This window comes from Onychomys torridus, chromosome 18 (assembly GCF_903995425.1).
Source record: "Onychomys torridus chromosome 18, mOncTor1.1, whole genome shotgun sequence".
Classification (NCBI taxonomy): Eukaryota; Metazoa; Chordata; class Mammalia; order Rodentia; family Cricetidae; genus Onychomys; species Onychomys torridus.
In genome coordinates, this window is record NC_050460.1 from 49,196,028 (window position 1) to 49,213,517 (window position 17,490).

The following is a 17,490-nucleotide window of genomic DNA, read 5'->3' on the forward strand; positions in this document are numbered from 1 at the left end:
CCTCTGGGAGGCCAGGAAAACGGGAGAATGAGACGTGGGGAGATACAATGTCTTTGCCATGAGGAAGAGAAATGCAGCTTTTAGAAGTTGGAACTACATTTTCCATCCACCAAAGTGCCCCTTCCTCTACCGCACCAGCCCAGAGGAAGGAGGCCTGCCTGTGATTTTGTTATGAGGCTAAGTGAGCACCCTCATGCCTCCTGCTTACCTGGGCCCATAGAACGAGATGCGATGGACAGCTCAAGGTTGTGTCAAGGTTCTGTAAACTCAAGTAGGATATCAGTCCATGTCCAAGGCGGAGGCCTTCTACATACACAGGATATCTGTTGCTTATGCCCATCAGCCAGCAAATGATAGTTTAATTCTTCTTTCCTTGGCAAAATGGAAAGAACCCGTATTTGGCGCTAAGTTCTTTTTAAAATACAAAAGCTACTTTGGAAAAAATAGTTGTTGAAATGTATATAAAATAACTTTGATTATTATATATTTATTATTATAGTTAATTAATTAAGTTTAGTTTAGTGTGTGGGGGCATGCCACAGCATGTGTGTGGAGGTCAGAGGACAGCTTGTAAGCATGGGTTCTCTTCTTTTACCATGTGGGACCTGAATTCAGATCATCAGGCCTGCCTGGTGACTGGTATCTTAGCAGCTGAGTCATTTTGCTAACAACACCCCTTCCCCTACACCCCTTTTATTTTGAAACAAATGTTACTAGGTAGCCCAGGATGGCTTCAAACTTGAGACCTTCTTCCTGCCTTAGCCTATAAACCTCTGGGATGACGGGTGTACACTCCCTTCCTGGCTGTGGTAGCCTTCTTTACGTGTGCAATTCCGTAATTCAGCAGTGCACACGCCTCTCACACAATAGGTCCTGAGGCTTTTCCCGACATGCGTAGTGGAAACTGTGCCCATAGATCAGTGTCCCACTTCCCTGGTGGCCACTATTCTACGTTGCTTCCCTGACTTGACTATTTTCATGGCCTCACACAAGTGGAAAAATTAAGAACTTTCATCCAAGAAGCATGTAAGAAGCAACTCCACAGGTGAATGGACTCCTGCTTCTCACCAGCTTTTGAGACAGGAGGGCATTATGAGCGTCACTTGATGGGCCTGCTCTTGGTGGCCGCAAAGCAATTAAACAACATAACTGTGGAAGTTAAGAGACTAAGATTTCCTCATAAAATCCGCTTCTTGGGCTTCATCCGTTACTCTCCACACTGAAGCCTCAGTGCCATCAATGTGACAGGCAGGCGATATTGCCTCATCTGTCATGATTTACTTAATGTTTTCTGAATTTAGTAATATTTGATTAAAATTTAATGTGAACATATCATACTATGCCATATATATTATTGCATCCATTAATCAGGTAACGATCATAATGAAATACCGGAAGGTTGCATGAAAAAGGAGCTGAAATCTTGATGTATGTTGGACATAATTCTGCGAGTGATTAACTAAAAATAAGAGTCAGTCTTACAAAAACTCATTAATACATATTACTTCTATAATCATCTATGTATCATCAGATATTTTTAACCTTTGTTAAGCTTGATTTTTTAATTTAACAAAAGACAATAAATATTAATAACCATGAAAGATATACATTATCCCATTGAAACACAAGTTGACAGAATGATTCATAGTTTATTCTAATATTTTTGGGTATAATGATGTGTGTTAAAACATTAGCTAAGTTATTTAATCAGTTAGTCATGGGGAAAACGACATACCGTTAACATCAGGCTGAGTAAGATACTAATTTAAATAGCACATCATATTTCTATCATCTTCAACTTCCATGTCATTGAGCATCACCAATAACCAGCATGACAATGTATAATTGATGTTCAACATGGGCTGACTTTGATGTGTAAGTATCCCCTTTTGTCCTATTTAAACAGGGAACTGGTCATCACTTGTTCTCTTTACTATTGCTGTTTTAATCAGCTAACTCAGGAGGGACCAATTGGAGCTCAATCATCTATCTGTCCTGGCCATCGTAATAGTTGAAGAGGGGGTGTGTGTTTGGCGAAGCAATTGAGCAGAGTAATCAGTTCAATCCAAGACAGTTTAATTGTGACTTGATGGAGGAACATTGATTATCTAAACACAATTATTCCTCCTAGTTGCTTGTCTCTTAGATTGTATTGAGATGTTCATCATTCACTCATCTGTCATCACTTTGTTTTGAATTGGCCTTGTCTCATGACATGTTCATGTTGGGTTCTGGGGTACAGGATGCAGTGACATGTTCCTGGTTCCCACACCCTGACAACCTGCTAATGGGTGGAAGTACAAACCAGTGTTAGCAGGGGTGGGATCCAGAAAGGAGCCTGAAAAAAAATGATGTGGGGCACAGTGAAGACTTTCCAAGTCTGGGAGTGTCTATCTAGGAAGACCTCTCAGGGGGTTCTCTACTTAGGTGGGAAAATGGCTCCAGGTTGGACACATACAATGGTGATGGGCCGGTATTTAGAGAATGAATATCATATCGTATGCAGGCTCCAAGGCATGATAAAGAATGTTCTTGAAGAAGAGAGATCCACTCCTGTGTTTAAGGACTATGCACCGAAAAGGGGGGATACAAATATCAAGCTTTTTTTCTGGGTAATGCCTGCTGAGAGGGCTTCGTTTGAAACCCAGGGCCAAAGCAGCTGCCTTCAGTCTACTTGGGTTTTGTGTTTGTCTCTGAGACGGTATCCCTATGTAGTCCTGCCTGGTCCAGGACTCACTACATAACCAAGGCTGGTTTTGAACTTGTAATCTTGCTGTATCCACCTCTGCAGGGCTGTTATTACAAGCACGTGCTCAAACTACTTAGAAGGGTTTGGTAACAGAGGATCCTTGAGAGAAGTAAAGATAGGGGGAGGTGTGTAGGGATGACACAGAAATGCACATTCTGAGACCACTGCAGAGACATTGCCCTGCAGAAGTATCATTGATAAAACACTCCCCCAAATTAACTTCATTTTAAAAAAGTATTCAAACAGAGCAACCATAGGCAGAAGTGGGAGCTGAGCTTGGTAATACACTTTATGGCTAAGTCCTGTGTTAATGGGGGAATGCTTCCCACAAGGGATGAAGAATGGTTTTGAAAGTTGGGCATGGGGCTGGAGGGATGGCTCAGAGGTTAGGACCCCTTCCAGAGGTCCTGAGTTCAATTCCCAGCAACCACATGGTGGTTCACAACCATCTGTAATGAAATTTGGGACCCTCTTCTGTGTACATAATAAATAAATAAATCTTTAAAAGAAAAAAAAGAAAGTTGGGCATGATCTTATGCTGTAATCCTGGTACTCAGGAAGCTTTGGCAGGGGGATTGCCGTGTGTCATAAACCAGCTAGTGTTATGTATCAAGATCCTGTCTTAAGACCAACCATCTAAACACAGGGCTTACTTTACCTTTCTTTGGACAGTGCTATTTTAATGGAAGTGTGAGCTGAAAGGGGTTGAAACAAGCTACATTATCAGGATTTGAGATAACACACCCAGAAAATATTCAATAAAAGGCTCCTTCATATTTAAACAATGGCTTGACAAAAACCAACAATTTGACTCCTAGGTTATTGGGAAAAGAATCTTCTTGAAGGTGAGATTGTTTTAGAAGCAGGAGGCACAGGATCTAGGTAGAAAGGAAAGTGGTATTGGTATCCAGAAGGGAAGTTAGATCTACCTGTCACTTGTGGACGTGGCTTCTTTTGGAAATTGGTGCTGTCACTGGTGGATGGGTCCAGCCTGTGGAAAGTTCAAACACCATTTCGGTGACTTGTTGCAACACTCATGATTCATGTTGATTTATCATTCCATCATCGTGTTATGTAAATAGGCGGCATCTTCATCTTTTTTGTATGTGTCTTGGGGTTTAATTGAGTTTGGGGCTAGGGGGAGGAGGTGGGAGGTTCCAGGGCTAATACTGTTAGCTTCTTCCTCAGTTGCAAACACTTCTCATGATGGATGAAACAGGAGCCATAATCACAGCAGCCAAACTGTTAATGGGATTCCGTATGGGGAGGAGGAGGGCGATTATTCCAGCAATCTTTATGACAGTAACTCAGAAGGATCTGTAAACTAAAGAAAGTCACTTATAAATATGACCATGAATCAAAAATTGTAACGAGGTATGCTAATTTTCTGGCTTCTCAGCTACTCAAATTTTATTATTTTACAGAGGAGTAAACTCTCTTCTCTCCCTCTCTCCACCCCTTAGAACCAGAAAGAAACCTTCATATTTTTAAATGATTGACATTGCCAAATAAAAATGGGAAAACTCAACAGGTATGATTTGTATAATGAAAGTGGAATTGTTTCATAATTACAAAAAAAAAACCCTTTAATTAAACCCAAATCAAGACATTCTTTAAGTATCTAGCTTATCATCTAATAGGTTCTTTTGGGGATTTGGAAGTCAAAGCAAAAACCGTTCTCTCATCCCTGAAGAGAACTCTTGTTTCTATGGTTTAGGCCATGCTGTACCCTACAAGCTTTGAAACAAGAAATCTCTCATCGAAAGAGCCGAAGATTCTGAATCAATACCTGAGTCCTAATGACAGAGGAATCTTTACCACTGGCCTCCCTTCCCCTGTGGAGCTTCCAATACAAAGGTGTGTGGGAGGCAGTGGGAACTCAAAGCCTCCTCCATTGTTATTAGATAGCCGCTCCTGGAGAGGCCTGGCCTGAGTTTGCCGTACAGAAAAGCACAACCCACACAGCATCCATTATTCATGCTTCCAGCTTAAGGCTTGTTTTGCACAGATGTGCCTTTCCTGTTTGGCATCCGCAACCGGGGACTGTTGTTGAGCTGCAGAAGATGCGTCACCCCAGCACCAACGGAGATTTTGTGAACACCTTTTGTTAAACATAACATAAAGAAGGGGTATGTTTGCCAAGAGTGAGGTAGGCACCCCAGCAAAGCAATACTGCAGCATTCTTCCCTGGGTGTCAAGGGGGAGATGAGGGTACTTTATAGCATGCAAACTAAAGAAAAAATAGTAAGGAATTTCCTGGCAGTGATAATAGACAGCACGCGTCGACTTCCGGTGTGCCGGTGTACACACTGTGTTTCTCTCAAAGCCATGGCATTATTTTATTTTATTATTTTTTTTAAACAAGTCTCCAATTCATCCTTAAATTAACCTCCCTCCCACCCTTGGATTCAGACATTTGTTTGAGGGAATTGCCGCATCTATTGGAGCAAGAGTGAGAGCGGAGTCGCTGACTTAGACAAAATGACGAGAGAATATGTTCATTAACAGTTATTGAGCGCCTACTGTTAGCTAGGCGGTGGGCGCGATGACTGCTCCCAGACTTGATGTCTTATCACTTCCATAGCTCTGCGAACTCCCATCTCAGGAAAGTTAAAGTTGAATTAAGCAGCTTCACTGTGGGGACACAGAGGATCTCACAGAGATCATTGACAGGTAGCGGGACAATAGTAAGACCTCATGGCCCACAGTATGTATGTATGTATGTATGTATGTATGTATGTATGTATGTATTTATTTAGTGTGTGTGTGTGTGTGTGTGTGTGTGTGTGTGTGTGTGTGTGTATGTGCTCAAACATGCAGGCTTGAATGCCATGGCACACATGTGGAGGCTGAAGACAGCTTTGGGAAATTGATTCTTCCACCTCATAGCAGGTCTCTCATTCCTCCTATGTTGCATATTCAGACTTCTTACATACGTTCTGGGGATTGAACTCAGGTCATCAGTCTTTCACGTCAAGCGCCTTTGTCCGCCGAGTCAGCTCCTTGGATCTACCGTGGTTTTGATCTGGGTCAGGCTAGACTAGCTGGCCATCGGGCCTCAGGGGTCCTCCTGTCTCCACCGGCCGAGCGCTGGCTATGCATCTGTGCACCACCATGCCCAGCCTTTTGGCATGGGTTTTGAGGCTTGAACTTGGGTCCTTGTGGTTGCGAAGCAATCTCTGTATAGACTGGGCCATCTCCCTGTACAAGGAGCGTGTATCAGCCCGATCTTCTGGTTCAGAGTTGACCTGTTGGCTGTCATCAGACGAGACAGAGATAATTCTAGTCAAGAATGTACACATGGTTTTCTGTTCCCATGGGGTCTTCCTGTCACTCATTTCATACTTCCATCTCACCAACATGGAGAAAGCAAAAGCTCTCACTTCCTTCCCCTCCCTCCCTCCCTCCCTCCCTCCCTTCCTCCCTCTCACCAGTGTTGCCTAGTACACCGTCACAACCAGGATCAGAGGGCAGGAGGGCAGGCTTCCTCCTGCCTTGGAAGTTAATTTCCATGGAGAAGCTCCCAAATATTCAAAATTGGCAGTTTAAAGTAAAATAAATGTGTATAATGGTTAAGTTTGACATGGAAATCTGTCTCATCCCCCTTTCCTCAGAATTAGGATGCAGACAAGCCTCTCAGAGTTCTTCTCTTCCCCTTGAGCATCTCATTTCCAATAGAAACTGGGGTTTCTCCTTCTGTGCTTGGATGGTGGATTCTGCTTTGCATGCACAGACTGTGTGAGTTTGTTGAAGATCAATGATTCTCTCTCTCTCTCTCTCTCTCTCTCTCTCTCTCTCTCTCACACACACACACACACACACACACACACACACACACACACACACACACACTTCAGAATCTGCAGGAGATTGGCTTTAGGATCCCTCCCCTGTGCATACCCAAATCTGAAAATGCTGAGTCCCTTGTATCAAATGGTATGCTATTTGTACACAACCCACACATGCTCCCTGTGCTCAAATCCCCTCTAAATCACTTAAAATTCCTAACATAACATAAATGCCATGTAGCTGTCACTCTGTTGCTTATGGAATACTGACACAGACAAAATGTCCGTGTGTGTTTGCGTAGGTGTTTTTCTGAATGCTTTCAGTTTATGGTCGGTTGAATCTGTGGGCACAGAACCTGTGGATACAGAGTGGATGGTATAACAATACTACATGTTCCTTCCTTCCTTCCTTCCTTCCTTCCTTCCTTCCTTCCTTCCTTCCTTCCTTTCTTTTTGTTTTTTTGAGACAAGTCTGGTCTGTCTCAGCCCAGGCTGGTCTCAACTCAAATTCATTGTGTAGCCAAGAATAATCTTGGGCTTCTGATCTTCCTGCCTCTATCCTCCCGAGTGTTGGGATAAAAGACATATGGCATTATGCACCTTTTCTGTAGCGCTGGTGCTATCTAGTTTAGCTCTGTGCACGTCAGGCAAGCTCTCTACCAACTGAGCTGCACACCCAACCTCACCCTATTGCTGGTTGATATTGGTTCTTTGAGCTTTGGATCAAGCCCAGGACCTTGTACATGCAACTTGTTCTTTTGTTTTCTCCTGTTTCTGTTTCTCTGAGACTGTTCCAGTTGTACGTAGGCCAGGCTGGCCTGGAACTTGTGGTAATCCTCCTGTCCCAGTCTTTCAGGGTGAGGGATTACAGATTCGAGCTAGCATGCCTGGCTTTGCAGCCTGTTCTGACAAAGGACTTGGAGTTAAAATTAGTCCTTCTAAACTCCTCCTGTTTAAATAACATTATTTCTTCAAAAAGAATAATTCAAATAGTAATTAATTTTAGAAGATTGATCATTTTTTTAGAATTATAAGGCAATTTAGAAAATATGTATCTTAAAATAGGCAATATCTTCTTCCACAGCTAACTAGTTTCAAAGTTCTGGATCACTAGTTTGTTCTCAGCACTTACTACAATCCCTTCAGGAAGTCACTAGCAAAGCTAGTAATAAGTACAGCCAACAGGCTTGATAAGCAAACTGGCAAAGAACAAAGCCAAGCCACCAGTGTCTCACTATGTAGCCCAGGCTAGCCTGGAACTCATTACCCTGCCGTCTTGAGTGCTAGGATCACAAGCGTGTTTCCTTGGAGTCTAACCAGAACTATCAAAGATGCTGTGCTAGCAAAAGGATGTGAAGAGAGGAATACGATCCTACAGGGAGCTGAGGGAAAGGCAGGGAAGCCGGCTGGCTAGGGGCAGGAAGAGATGGAAACTAAGTATGGATTTCTACCAGAAAACTTCTAGCTATGGTAAAAATATCCATCCCTGTGCAGATGGTTTGCCTCATACTTTGTGCCATACCCATTTCCATGATGACCACTGGGTAAGTCCAGAGAAGACCTCTTGGCGGACTGCTGTATCTCAGGACTTCCATGTGGACAGATGTGCCTTCCCAGCAGTAGATGCCGGACGCCATGGAGACGTGGTCTTCTGTGGTCAGCTGTCTCAGGCACTCGGCTGCTTGGGGAGCCAGGGATCCTCTGGAGGACAGTGCCAGTGTGGTCTTCAAAGATGGGGCCTTCCTCTTTCAAGAGCGACGGAGATAAAAAGAAAGGAAGGCAGGCGTGGGAGGACCCTAAAGACCCACAGTGGGAGGCCAGAGGCCACAGGCCTGCCACAGCTTCAATGGGGCAACTAAGAAAATAAGACTTTTCATGGCCCCTCCTAGAGGCCCAAGACCTGTGATACACATATTACGTTCATCACATAGATCAATACGACAGCTTTGCTCATCGGAAAAGCAACTGAAGCGGGTAACCATAGCAGGGGCCAAGAAGTCAGGAGACCTCACTTCCGGCTTGACATCCCCCATTGTTGGGTGACTTAAGCGTTCCCGCCCATCGGTGGCTGCTATTACATAGTTTCTGAGCAGGTGAGAAGGACCGCACATTATGGAAGGTCTTTAAAGTTCTCTTTCTGAAACTTTGGCTTTAAGCCCAAGATACTATAGGGTCATACGAAAATCTGGGAGGTGGGAGGGCAGCAGGACCCCCCCCCCCACCCCCCCCCCCCCGCTTTCAATTTATCATGGAATTCTTCACCTGATGATAAGTGTCTCACCATCATTACCAGAACCAGCGTTATTTGTAGAGAAATAAATCATTAACTTATCGCCGAGTCTAATCCTAAAATATAGTTGTTTGTGTATGACTTGGGGAAAATCTATTTACCAACCCATGTAAACAAAAACACTCCAGTGATTTATCTTTAAGCATTTTAAATACAAACAGATTTGGGAAAGCAACATTTCTATTTCCACAAAGCACTTAGAAAAGATTCGGAGGCTTCACTATTTGACTTGAGACTGAGTCTCATCATAAAGCAGGTTCTCACCCAAACCAGGACCAATTTGGAGTCTGTGATGCAGTACAGTCTTCTATTTATACGGCAGAAACAATTGAACATTCAGGATGGCTCAGAGCTCCTGGAGCTCAGTTTCTCCCTGGGAAAGCCTGTGGGTCAGGCTGTGTGGGAAATCTGACAAGGCAGCCACTCTCTTCTGATTCTGGAGGGAGGGCCCTTGGGCAATCTTTGGGTGAGTCTGGTCATGAACTGTTCAAAAAACAGAACTTTTTTTGGACTATGAACTTGTTCATCTCCTGTTTATTGCTGCCCCACCCCTACCCCTTTTCCCCAAATAAATACCGAGCTTGAAAGAGGTTTAAGGCAAATAGCTGGAGAGACTGGACTCACGTAGGATGAGCTGTAGGAGATCTCATCTATTTCCCCTTCCCAGGGAGATCCATGGGTCCCTCTTTGGGTCTTCCTTGTTAGCTAGCCTCTCTGGAGTTGTGGGTTGTTGTCAGCTTATCCTTTGCTTTACATCTAGTATCCACTAATGAGTGAGTACATACCATGTTTGTCCTTCTGAGTCTGGGTTACCTCATTCAGGATGATTTTTTTCTAGATCCATCCATTTGCCTGCAAACCTCATGATGTCATTGATTTTCTCTGCTGAGTAGTACTCCATTGTGTATATGTACCACATTTTCTTTATCCATTCTTCAGTTGAAGGGCATCTAGGTTGTTTCCAGGTTCTGGCTATTACAAACAAAGCTGATATGAACATAGCTGAGCATATGTCTCTGTGGTACGATTGAGCATTCCTTGGGTATATGCCCAAGAGTGGTACAGCAGGGTCTTGAGGAAGATTGGTTCCCAGTTTTCTGAGAAACTGCCATACTGATTTCCAAAACTGGGGGTGAAGGGATGGGAGATGAGAACGTAAGGGAATGGGTTGGTCAAGCTGGAAAAGAGATGGAGTGGGGAAGCAATGAGAGATATACCATGATGGAGGGAGATATCATGGTGATAGAGAGAAACCTGGTGCTAGGAAAGTTGCCAGGAATCCCCCAAGGATGACCCCAGCTTGGACTACTAGCAATAGTGGAGAAGGTGCCTGAACTGAATTGGCTTACCCCCATGATCAGATCTGTGAATATCCTAACTGTCATTACAGAGCTTTTCTCCAGTGACTGATAGAAGCAGATAGAGGTCTACAGCCAAACAACAGGCTGAGCTCCAGGAGTCCAGTTGGTGAGAGAGAGGAGGGATTCTATGAGCAAGTACATCAGGATCATGATGGGGAAACATTCAGGGACAACCAAACCAAACTAGTGGGAACTCATGAAAGTTTTGGATCAATGGCTGTGGAGCCCGCATGGGACTGGACTAGGCCCTCTGCATGGTGAGACAATTGTGTAGTTTGGGGGGGGGGTCCCCTGGTGGTAGGATCAGAATCTATCCCTGGTGCATGAATAGGCTTTTTGGAGCCCACTACCTATGATGGGACACCTCGTGCAGCCTTGAGGCAGGGGGAAGGTCTTGGACTTGCTTCTACTGGATGTGCCTCCCCATTGGAGGCCTTGCCTTCTTGTGGGAGGAATTTAGGGGGTGGGTTGGGGTGGGAGGCTGGAAGGGCGGGAGGAAGGAAGAGGGGGGTCTTTGATTGGTGTGTAAAATGAATGAAAATATTTTCTTAATAAAAAAAAGGAAAAAAAAAAAGCTGAGCTGTAGGACTTCCTGCTTCAAGATTCTTTTCCTACGTCTTAAGGACTCTTCTAGGAAGAAAACCACTGAATTTTACTTTGTGTTTGCTTACTCCTCAGAGCTTACTGTAGAAGAAGCTCTCTGTATGGCAGTACATAGTGAGGTGGCCCTAGACACTACCAGAGCAAACACAAGGCACGGTACATGGTCCTCTGGCCACTTGGCATTGGGCCTGGTTTCTAAGGAGGTTGTTAAAGCTGAAAGGTAACTGTCAGTGTGTGAAAACATTGGGAAGTCCTTTGGGAGCCCAGGACTGCAGGATTCCTGTGCTGGAGTGTGTTTGGGAGATAGTGCGAACTTGCTTAGGGTTCCTCTGACAAGGTGAACCCTGAGCCGAGGAAGATTTGTACACCCACTGTGGGAACAGTGGCTGTCAACAGGACCTTCACAGCCTTCACGAGAGCATGGGTCTCACCTGAGGTCTTGGAAACCAGGTTGGCTTGGGTAGCATAATGAAGTACCAGAGACCACATGGCTTTATCTAGCAGGTGTTGATTTTCCACAGTTCTGGAGGCCAGAAGTTCAAGATCAAATTCATGTCCTGGTGATGCTCCTTCTTGCTCACAAGAGAATACCATCTTTTTCTTTCTTCCCCTGATCTCCTTTCTCCCCATGCCCCACTCCCCTCTTTCTCTACAGGAGCTCACGGATCCCAGGGTCTGGCCTCAAATTTACTGTGTAGCTGAGAATGAACCTTGAACTTCTGATCCTCCCCAAGCTCCGGAATTACTGATGGGCATCGCCATACCCCCTTTATGGAGTGCTGGGATTGAACTCAAGGCCTTGTGCATGTTACTCTTTTTTGACCCAGAGGCCAAAAGTCTCTCTGTGAGGCAAGAAGTAAGGATGTTTTTAGAAGCTTGGGTAGATGCTGCAGAATTGGACTGCCTACATCTGGACATCTCGTTATTTGACAAAAAATAATAAAACAAATAACTAAAGCTGTATTTGGTGAAGTCTCTGTAGTCGGAGGCAACTGACATTACCTAAGGTGCGCTGTGATAAAACACCATGACCAAGGCAATGGCGGACAGAAGGGGTTATTTTGGGCTCGTGGTTCCAGAGGGAGAAAAGCCCATCACCACCATGGTACAGAAACATGGCAGTGGGCAGGCACGGCGGCTGGAGCAGCAAGCTGACAGCTCACGTCTTAAACCACAAGCAGGAAGCAGAGCATGCAATAGGAATAGCGTGAAGCTTTTGAAACATGGAAGACTATTATTACCAGTAACATTCTCCCTCCAGAAAACCCAAACACCTAAATCTACCCAAACAGGACTGGGGACCAAGCATTCAAATGCCTGAGACTGTGTGTGTGTGTGGGGGGGGGGGACATCTGTCATTTAAACCACCACATATGGTCATAGTCAAACTGGGTTGCTAAGGCACACCTTCCACCCGCTGCTGTGACCTATGGTTTTATTGCCTCTCTCTCCTTCCTAGGGAGCTCCTCGAGAGCAAACTGTCACCTTTGCATCCCTGGTGTCCTGGCCAGCAGCTCTGACAAAAGCTGGGACTGTGTAAACCCAGGGAGCATGCGTGTGTGGACAGCTGCCTTGTATCAGATATACTCTGCAGTGCCTCATTGCCGCCAACATGCTTTGAGTAATACTTGGGAGATGATATAGACAGATTGGTGATGACTCATGGGACGCAGCGAGAAGAGAAAAGGGAAGGAGATCCAGGTTGAGGCTCTGGGGTCTGGGCCAATCAGTTCCAAAGGAGCTGAATGACATTCTCCAGCCAGGAAACACTAAGTAAGCCGTACACTTGGGAAGACAATGGGCTTTATTGTTCTCTTTGAGATAAGGAAAATAAGACAGAGAAACAAAATCTTGCCCAAGATCAAACCACTCAGTGACTGTCTTGACAAGTGTATTGGTATCTGGCAACAGCTGAGGCTGCACTCTTGGGGACACTAAGCATCATGTTTATTTGTTTTTGTTCATTTCTTTCTCTCCTCCCTTCCTCCCTGCTGCTCCCCTCTCTCCCTCCCTCCCTGAGCTGGGACTCAAACTTAGGGTGTTTCACATGCTAGGCACATTCCCTACCACTGAGTTCCAGTGCCCCCCCCTCCCCAACTCTTTCCAGCCCTATGGAAGGTTTAAAGAACATTTTTATTATTTTGAGTGTGTGGGTGTGTGATGAACATGCCATGATGTACACGTGACAGTCTGAGGACAACTTTCAGGACTCAGTTCTCTTCTTCCACCACGGGATCCAGAGGTCAAGCCCAGGTTGTCCAACTTGACAGCAGGCAATTGCTTTTACTTTCTGAACCATCTGGCTGGCCCCCACCCCTTAAACGCTTCTAAAACATTTTTTTTTTTTTCTAAAGGAAAATGTCTTTAGGAAATTAGAAATATCCAAGTAAAAGGAAGGTGTATTTCCATCTAAAATATACTACATATGTGTAAATACACTTAAGGGTATGCTTATTGCATGGTTTTTCATTTTACTCATCAAGTTTTTCTTTGTTTTTGAAAAAGTGTTTATTATGTATACAGTATTCTGTCTGCATGTGTACTTGCAGGCCAGAAGAGGGCACCAGGTCTCATTACAGATGGTTGTGAGCCACCATGTGGTTGCTGGGAATTGAACTCAGGACCTCTGGAAGATCAACCTCTGAGCCATCTCTCCAGTCCCTCTTTCTTCTTCTTTCTTTCCATCTTTCCTTCTTTCCATCTTTCCTCCTTTCTTTCTTTCTTTCTCTTTCTTTCTTTCTTTCTTTCTTTCTTTCTTTCTCTCTCTCTCTCTCTCTCTCTCCTTCCCTCCCTCCCTTCCTTCCTTCTTTCCTTCTTTCCTTCCTTCCTTCCTTCCTTTCTTTCTTCCTTCCTTTCTTTCTTTCTTTCTAACTAAATAGCCATGACTTTATTATTATTATGTGTGAGAGAGATAGAGAGTAGGTTAGTACAAATGTCATAATGCATGTGCTGAGGTCAGAGGACAGCTTTTGAGAGTCACTTCAGTCTCTACCTTGTTTGAAACAGAGTTTCATTTCTGCCACACTGCATACCATAGGCTAGCTGGCCTTCGAGCTTCTGGATGATTCTCTTGTCTCTGTCTCCCATCTCATCATAGGAATGCTGGGATTACAGATACATATCACCACATCTGGCTTTTACTGGGTATCAAACTCAGGTCATTAGGCTTTTGTGGCAAATGCTTCTACTTGCCTGAATCATTTCAATGGCCTCCAATTTTTATTAACTTTATGGGGAGCACTTCACATTTTAGGGTCTGTATTTGTAAGTGGTTTGAAGGTTTCTCAAACTCAAGACAACTCAAAGAACTATCACAGCAGTATATATCTACCTACCTACTATCCATCCATCCATCCATCCATCCATCCATCCATCCATCCATCCACCCATCCATCCATCCATCCATCCATCCATCCATCCATCCATCCATCCATCCATCCACCCATCCATCCATCCATCCATCCATCCATCCATCCATCCATCCATCCATCTCTTTTTGTCATCTATAAAAGAGGATGGTAACAATATTCTTTAATTTTAAAAAAATGGGTTAATTTATTCCAAGCATGCAGAGTTGTCTGGAACATAGCAGAGCATTGTATTACCTACTATAATTTTTTAATTTAAAATTTCTTTTATGTGTTCAGGTGTTTTGGCTGCAGGCATGTTTGTATATCACATGTATGCAGTGGCCAGAAGACAGTGTCATATTCTTAGGAACTGGAGTTATAGTGGTTGTGAGCCACTATATGGGTACTAGAAATTGAACCCTGGTCCTCTAGAAGAGCCATGAGTGCTCTTAACCACTGACTTATCTTTCCAGCCCCTTTGATGGTATTATTGATGATGATTTGGGATCTACCTCTCAAGAATTCTTTCTGGATAACTACTTTATCCCAAGCATATAGGGATTCTGCCATGCTTAAAAACAGACTTAAAATATGTCATCCTTTCATGTGATTTAGGAAAAAGATTTTAAAAATTACTAACATTAGGATTATAACAAAAATTGCTTTTCTCTAAGCCATATTTAAATTCTAATTTCCTATCAAGCATAAGCCAATCCTATACTGTAATTGAATAAAATTTGCTTCAGATGTATATGTAACAGTACACTTTAATAGGCTGGGAATCACATATTTGCTTAAACAATGGAAAACTTTACAAAATCTTGTATTTAAGATATTACTTTTTAATATCTTTGCATTAAAATGAAAATGATTACTTTTTAATATTGCTGGAAACAACCCTATCCCCAACTGTAAAGATATATTTCTTGTGTGATTTTATTATATGCTTAATAATAGTACCTGTGAGCTCAGATTTCTTTTGAATAAAATTGATTGGAAACTATATCCGCCCTAAAGCATCTTTAATGTCATTACAGGCGGGTTGGAGTAAATTAAGCGGTATTTAGGCACCAAAGTCTTTAATTCGATCGAGTTTGAGTAGGAGGTAGACATTATGAGGTCCAATTAAAAAAGTCGCTAATGTTTTTACATCTGAGTAGGAGTAAATTAAACAAAATCACTCCTGAGCTGCTAATATCATTTTAATTGAATGTCATTCGGCTTCTAAGTGCTGTTACCACAGTTCAGATAATGAAGCTGCTTCTGCCGTGTCTGAGACGGGAGTGGGGGTGGGCACTAAGGGTAAGGCCATAGGCGAGGCCATGATGGGGGCTGACCAGTGCAGAAAGAAGTCGGCTATGGCTGCGTGTACTAAAATTCACTAGCGCTTGGGGCTGGAGAGAGAACTAGCTAGCTCAGTGGTCCTCTTGCTAAGGACCTGAGTTCGTTTCCACCCATGCCAGATGGCTAACGGACTACTGGTAACTCCAGCATTAGGAGACCCATGCTTTCTGTTGGCTTTTGCAGGCACCTGCACTCAGGTGCACACACCCACACTCTCGAACATGCAAGGACATATAATTAAAAATAAAGTAAAACTTTAAGACTATTGGCTCCTCATGGGCCCACACAGGGAGGGACCAGAGGGTCACAAAACAATAAGGCATGAACTCAGGAAAGGGACCTGTGTGTGGGGGCAGGGGATAGCTTGGATGGGAGGGAAATAAAAAAGAGTGGTGAGTGGAAATAAATAGGAGGCATTATACACATGAATGACATTTTCAAAGAGCAAATATTAGAGGTAGGGAATGGAGCTGTGGGTCACAGAGTCTGGACAATAACCCCTTGCTCCAGGTTGCATCTCTGTCCCTGATCGGTGTGGAAAGTCTGCATCGTTCCTGAGGAGGGCTTGCAGGGACTCCTGCCTACATTACCACCATGAAGTATTCATGGGATTGGGTTCACTGGAAGATCTGATACTGTGACAACAGCTAGGAAGACACAAGAGGCCGGGCGGTGGTGGCACACGCCTTTAATCCCAGCACTTGGGAGGCAGAGGCAGGCGGATCTCTGTGAGTTCGAGACCAGCTTGGTCTACAAAACAAGTTCCAAAACTACACAACGAAACCCTGTCTCAAAAACAAACAAACAAACAAACAAAAAAAGAAGACACAAGAGAACATTGGGAACTCAGACATTCAAAGCCATACAAACCAAGTAATATTTCTTTTGTCCATCCACCCCTGTGAGACCATATCTGATTTTAATATGTGGAGGAAGAGAATCTAGAAGACAATGTCCAGGACTGGAGCCTAAGCATTGAGGTATCACTGCTGTTACTTTTGTTATTTGCACAAAGTTTACAAAGTTTTGACTAGGGAAACAGTAATAAATGAAAACCGTCCTTCTGGTTTTTTGTTTTGTTTTGTTGTTGTTTGAAACAAGGCCTTAATATTTAGCCCAGGTTGGCTTTGAACTCATGAGCTTCCTGCCTCATTTCCTGAGTGCTGCTGTGATGACAAGTGTGTGCCACATGTCACTTTTTTTTTTACAGAGACATAATTCGTGTGACAGAAAATTCATTATTTGATTATGTCCAAGAGGCTTTAGTACCTTCCCTAGACTGTGGAGCCAATAACTGTAATTACAAGCAATTTCCATCTTCCCAAAGGAAATCTTGTACCTGTGAATGTCACTCCCAGTTTTCTTTTCTACTTTCCCAGAAGAACCCAAATTCCCATGTTGTATTCATGGTAGCATGCCCATTCCAAATATTCAATTTAAGTAGAGGCACGTGGTATTTATCTTTTTGCCTCTGAGTCCTGTCGCCCATGCTTTCGAGGTTCATTCATGTTTAGCATGTTCATTTCCTTTAAAAATGTTGTTATGATGATGATGATGATTGTTATTTGTATGCGTGAGGTACCTATGAGCACACACTTGTCGCAGTGCATGTGTGGAGGTCACAGGACCACTTTATGGAGTTTTTTTTTTTTCTTTCTACCTTTTTGTGGGTCTAGGGATTGATTTCAGATTTGTCAGGCTTGCAGAGCAAGCACCTTTACCCACTCAACCATCTTGCCAGGTCCAGGTCTCCATTTCTTTTTCATAGCCAAATACTATTTCATTGTGTGGACATACCACATTTTGCTGATCTAGTCATCAATGATGGATCTTTGGAGTATTTTCTGCCTCTTGGCTACTACAAATAATGTTGACATTAACATTAGGCATCTATTTCAGTTCTCTCAGGTACATGATAGAGATGGAGTTGTGGGTCAGATAGTAATTGCATTAGCTAGACTATTTTACATTCCCTCTACAATGGACAAGAGCCCTAGCATCTCTA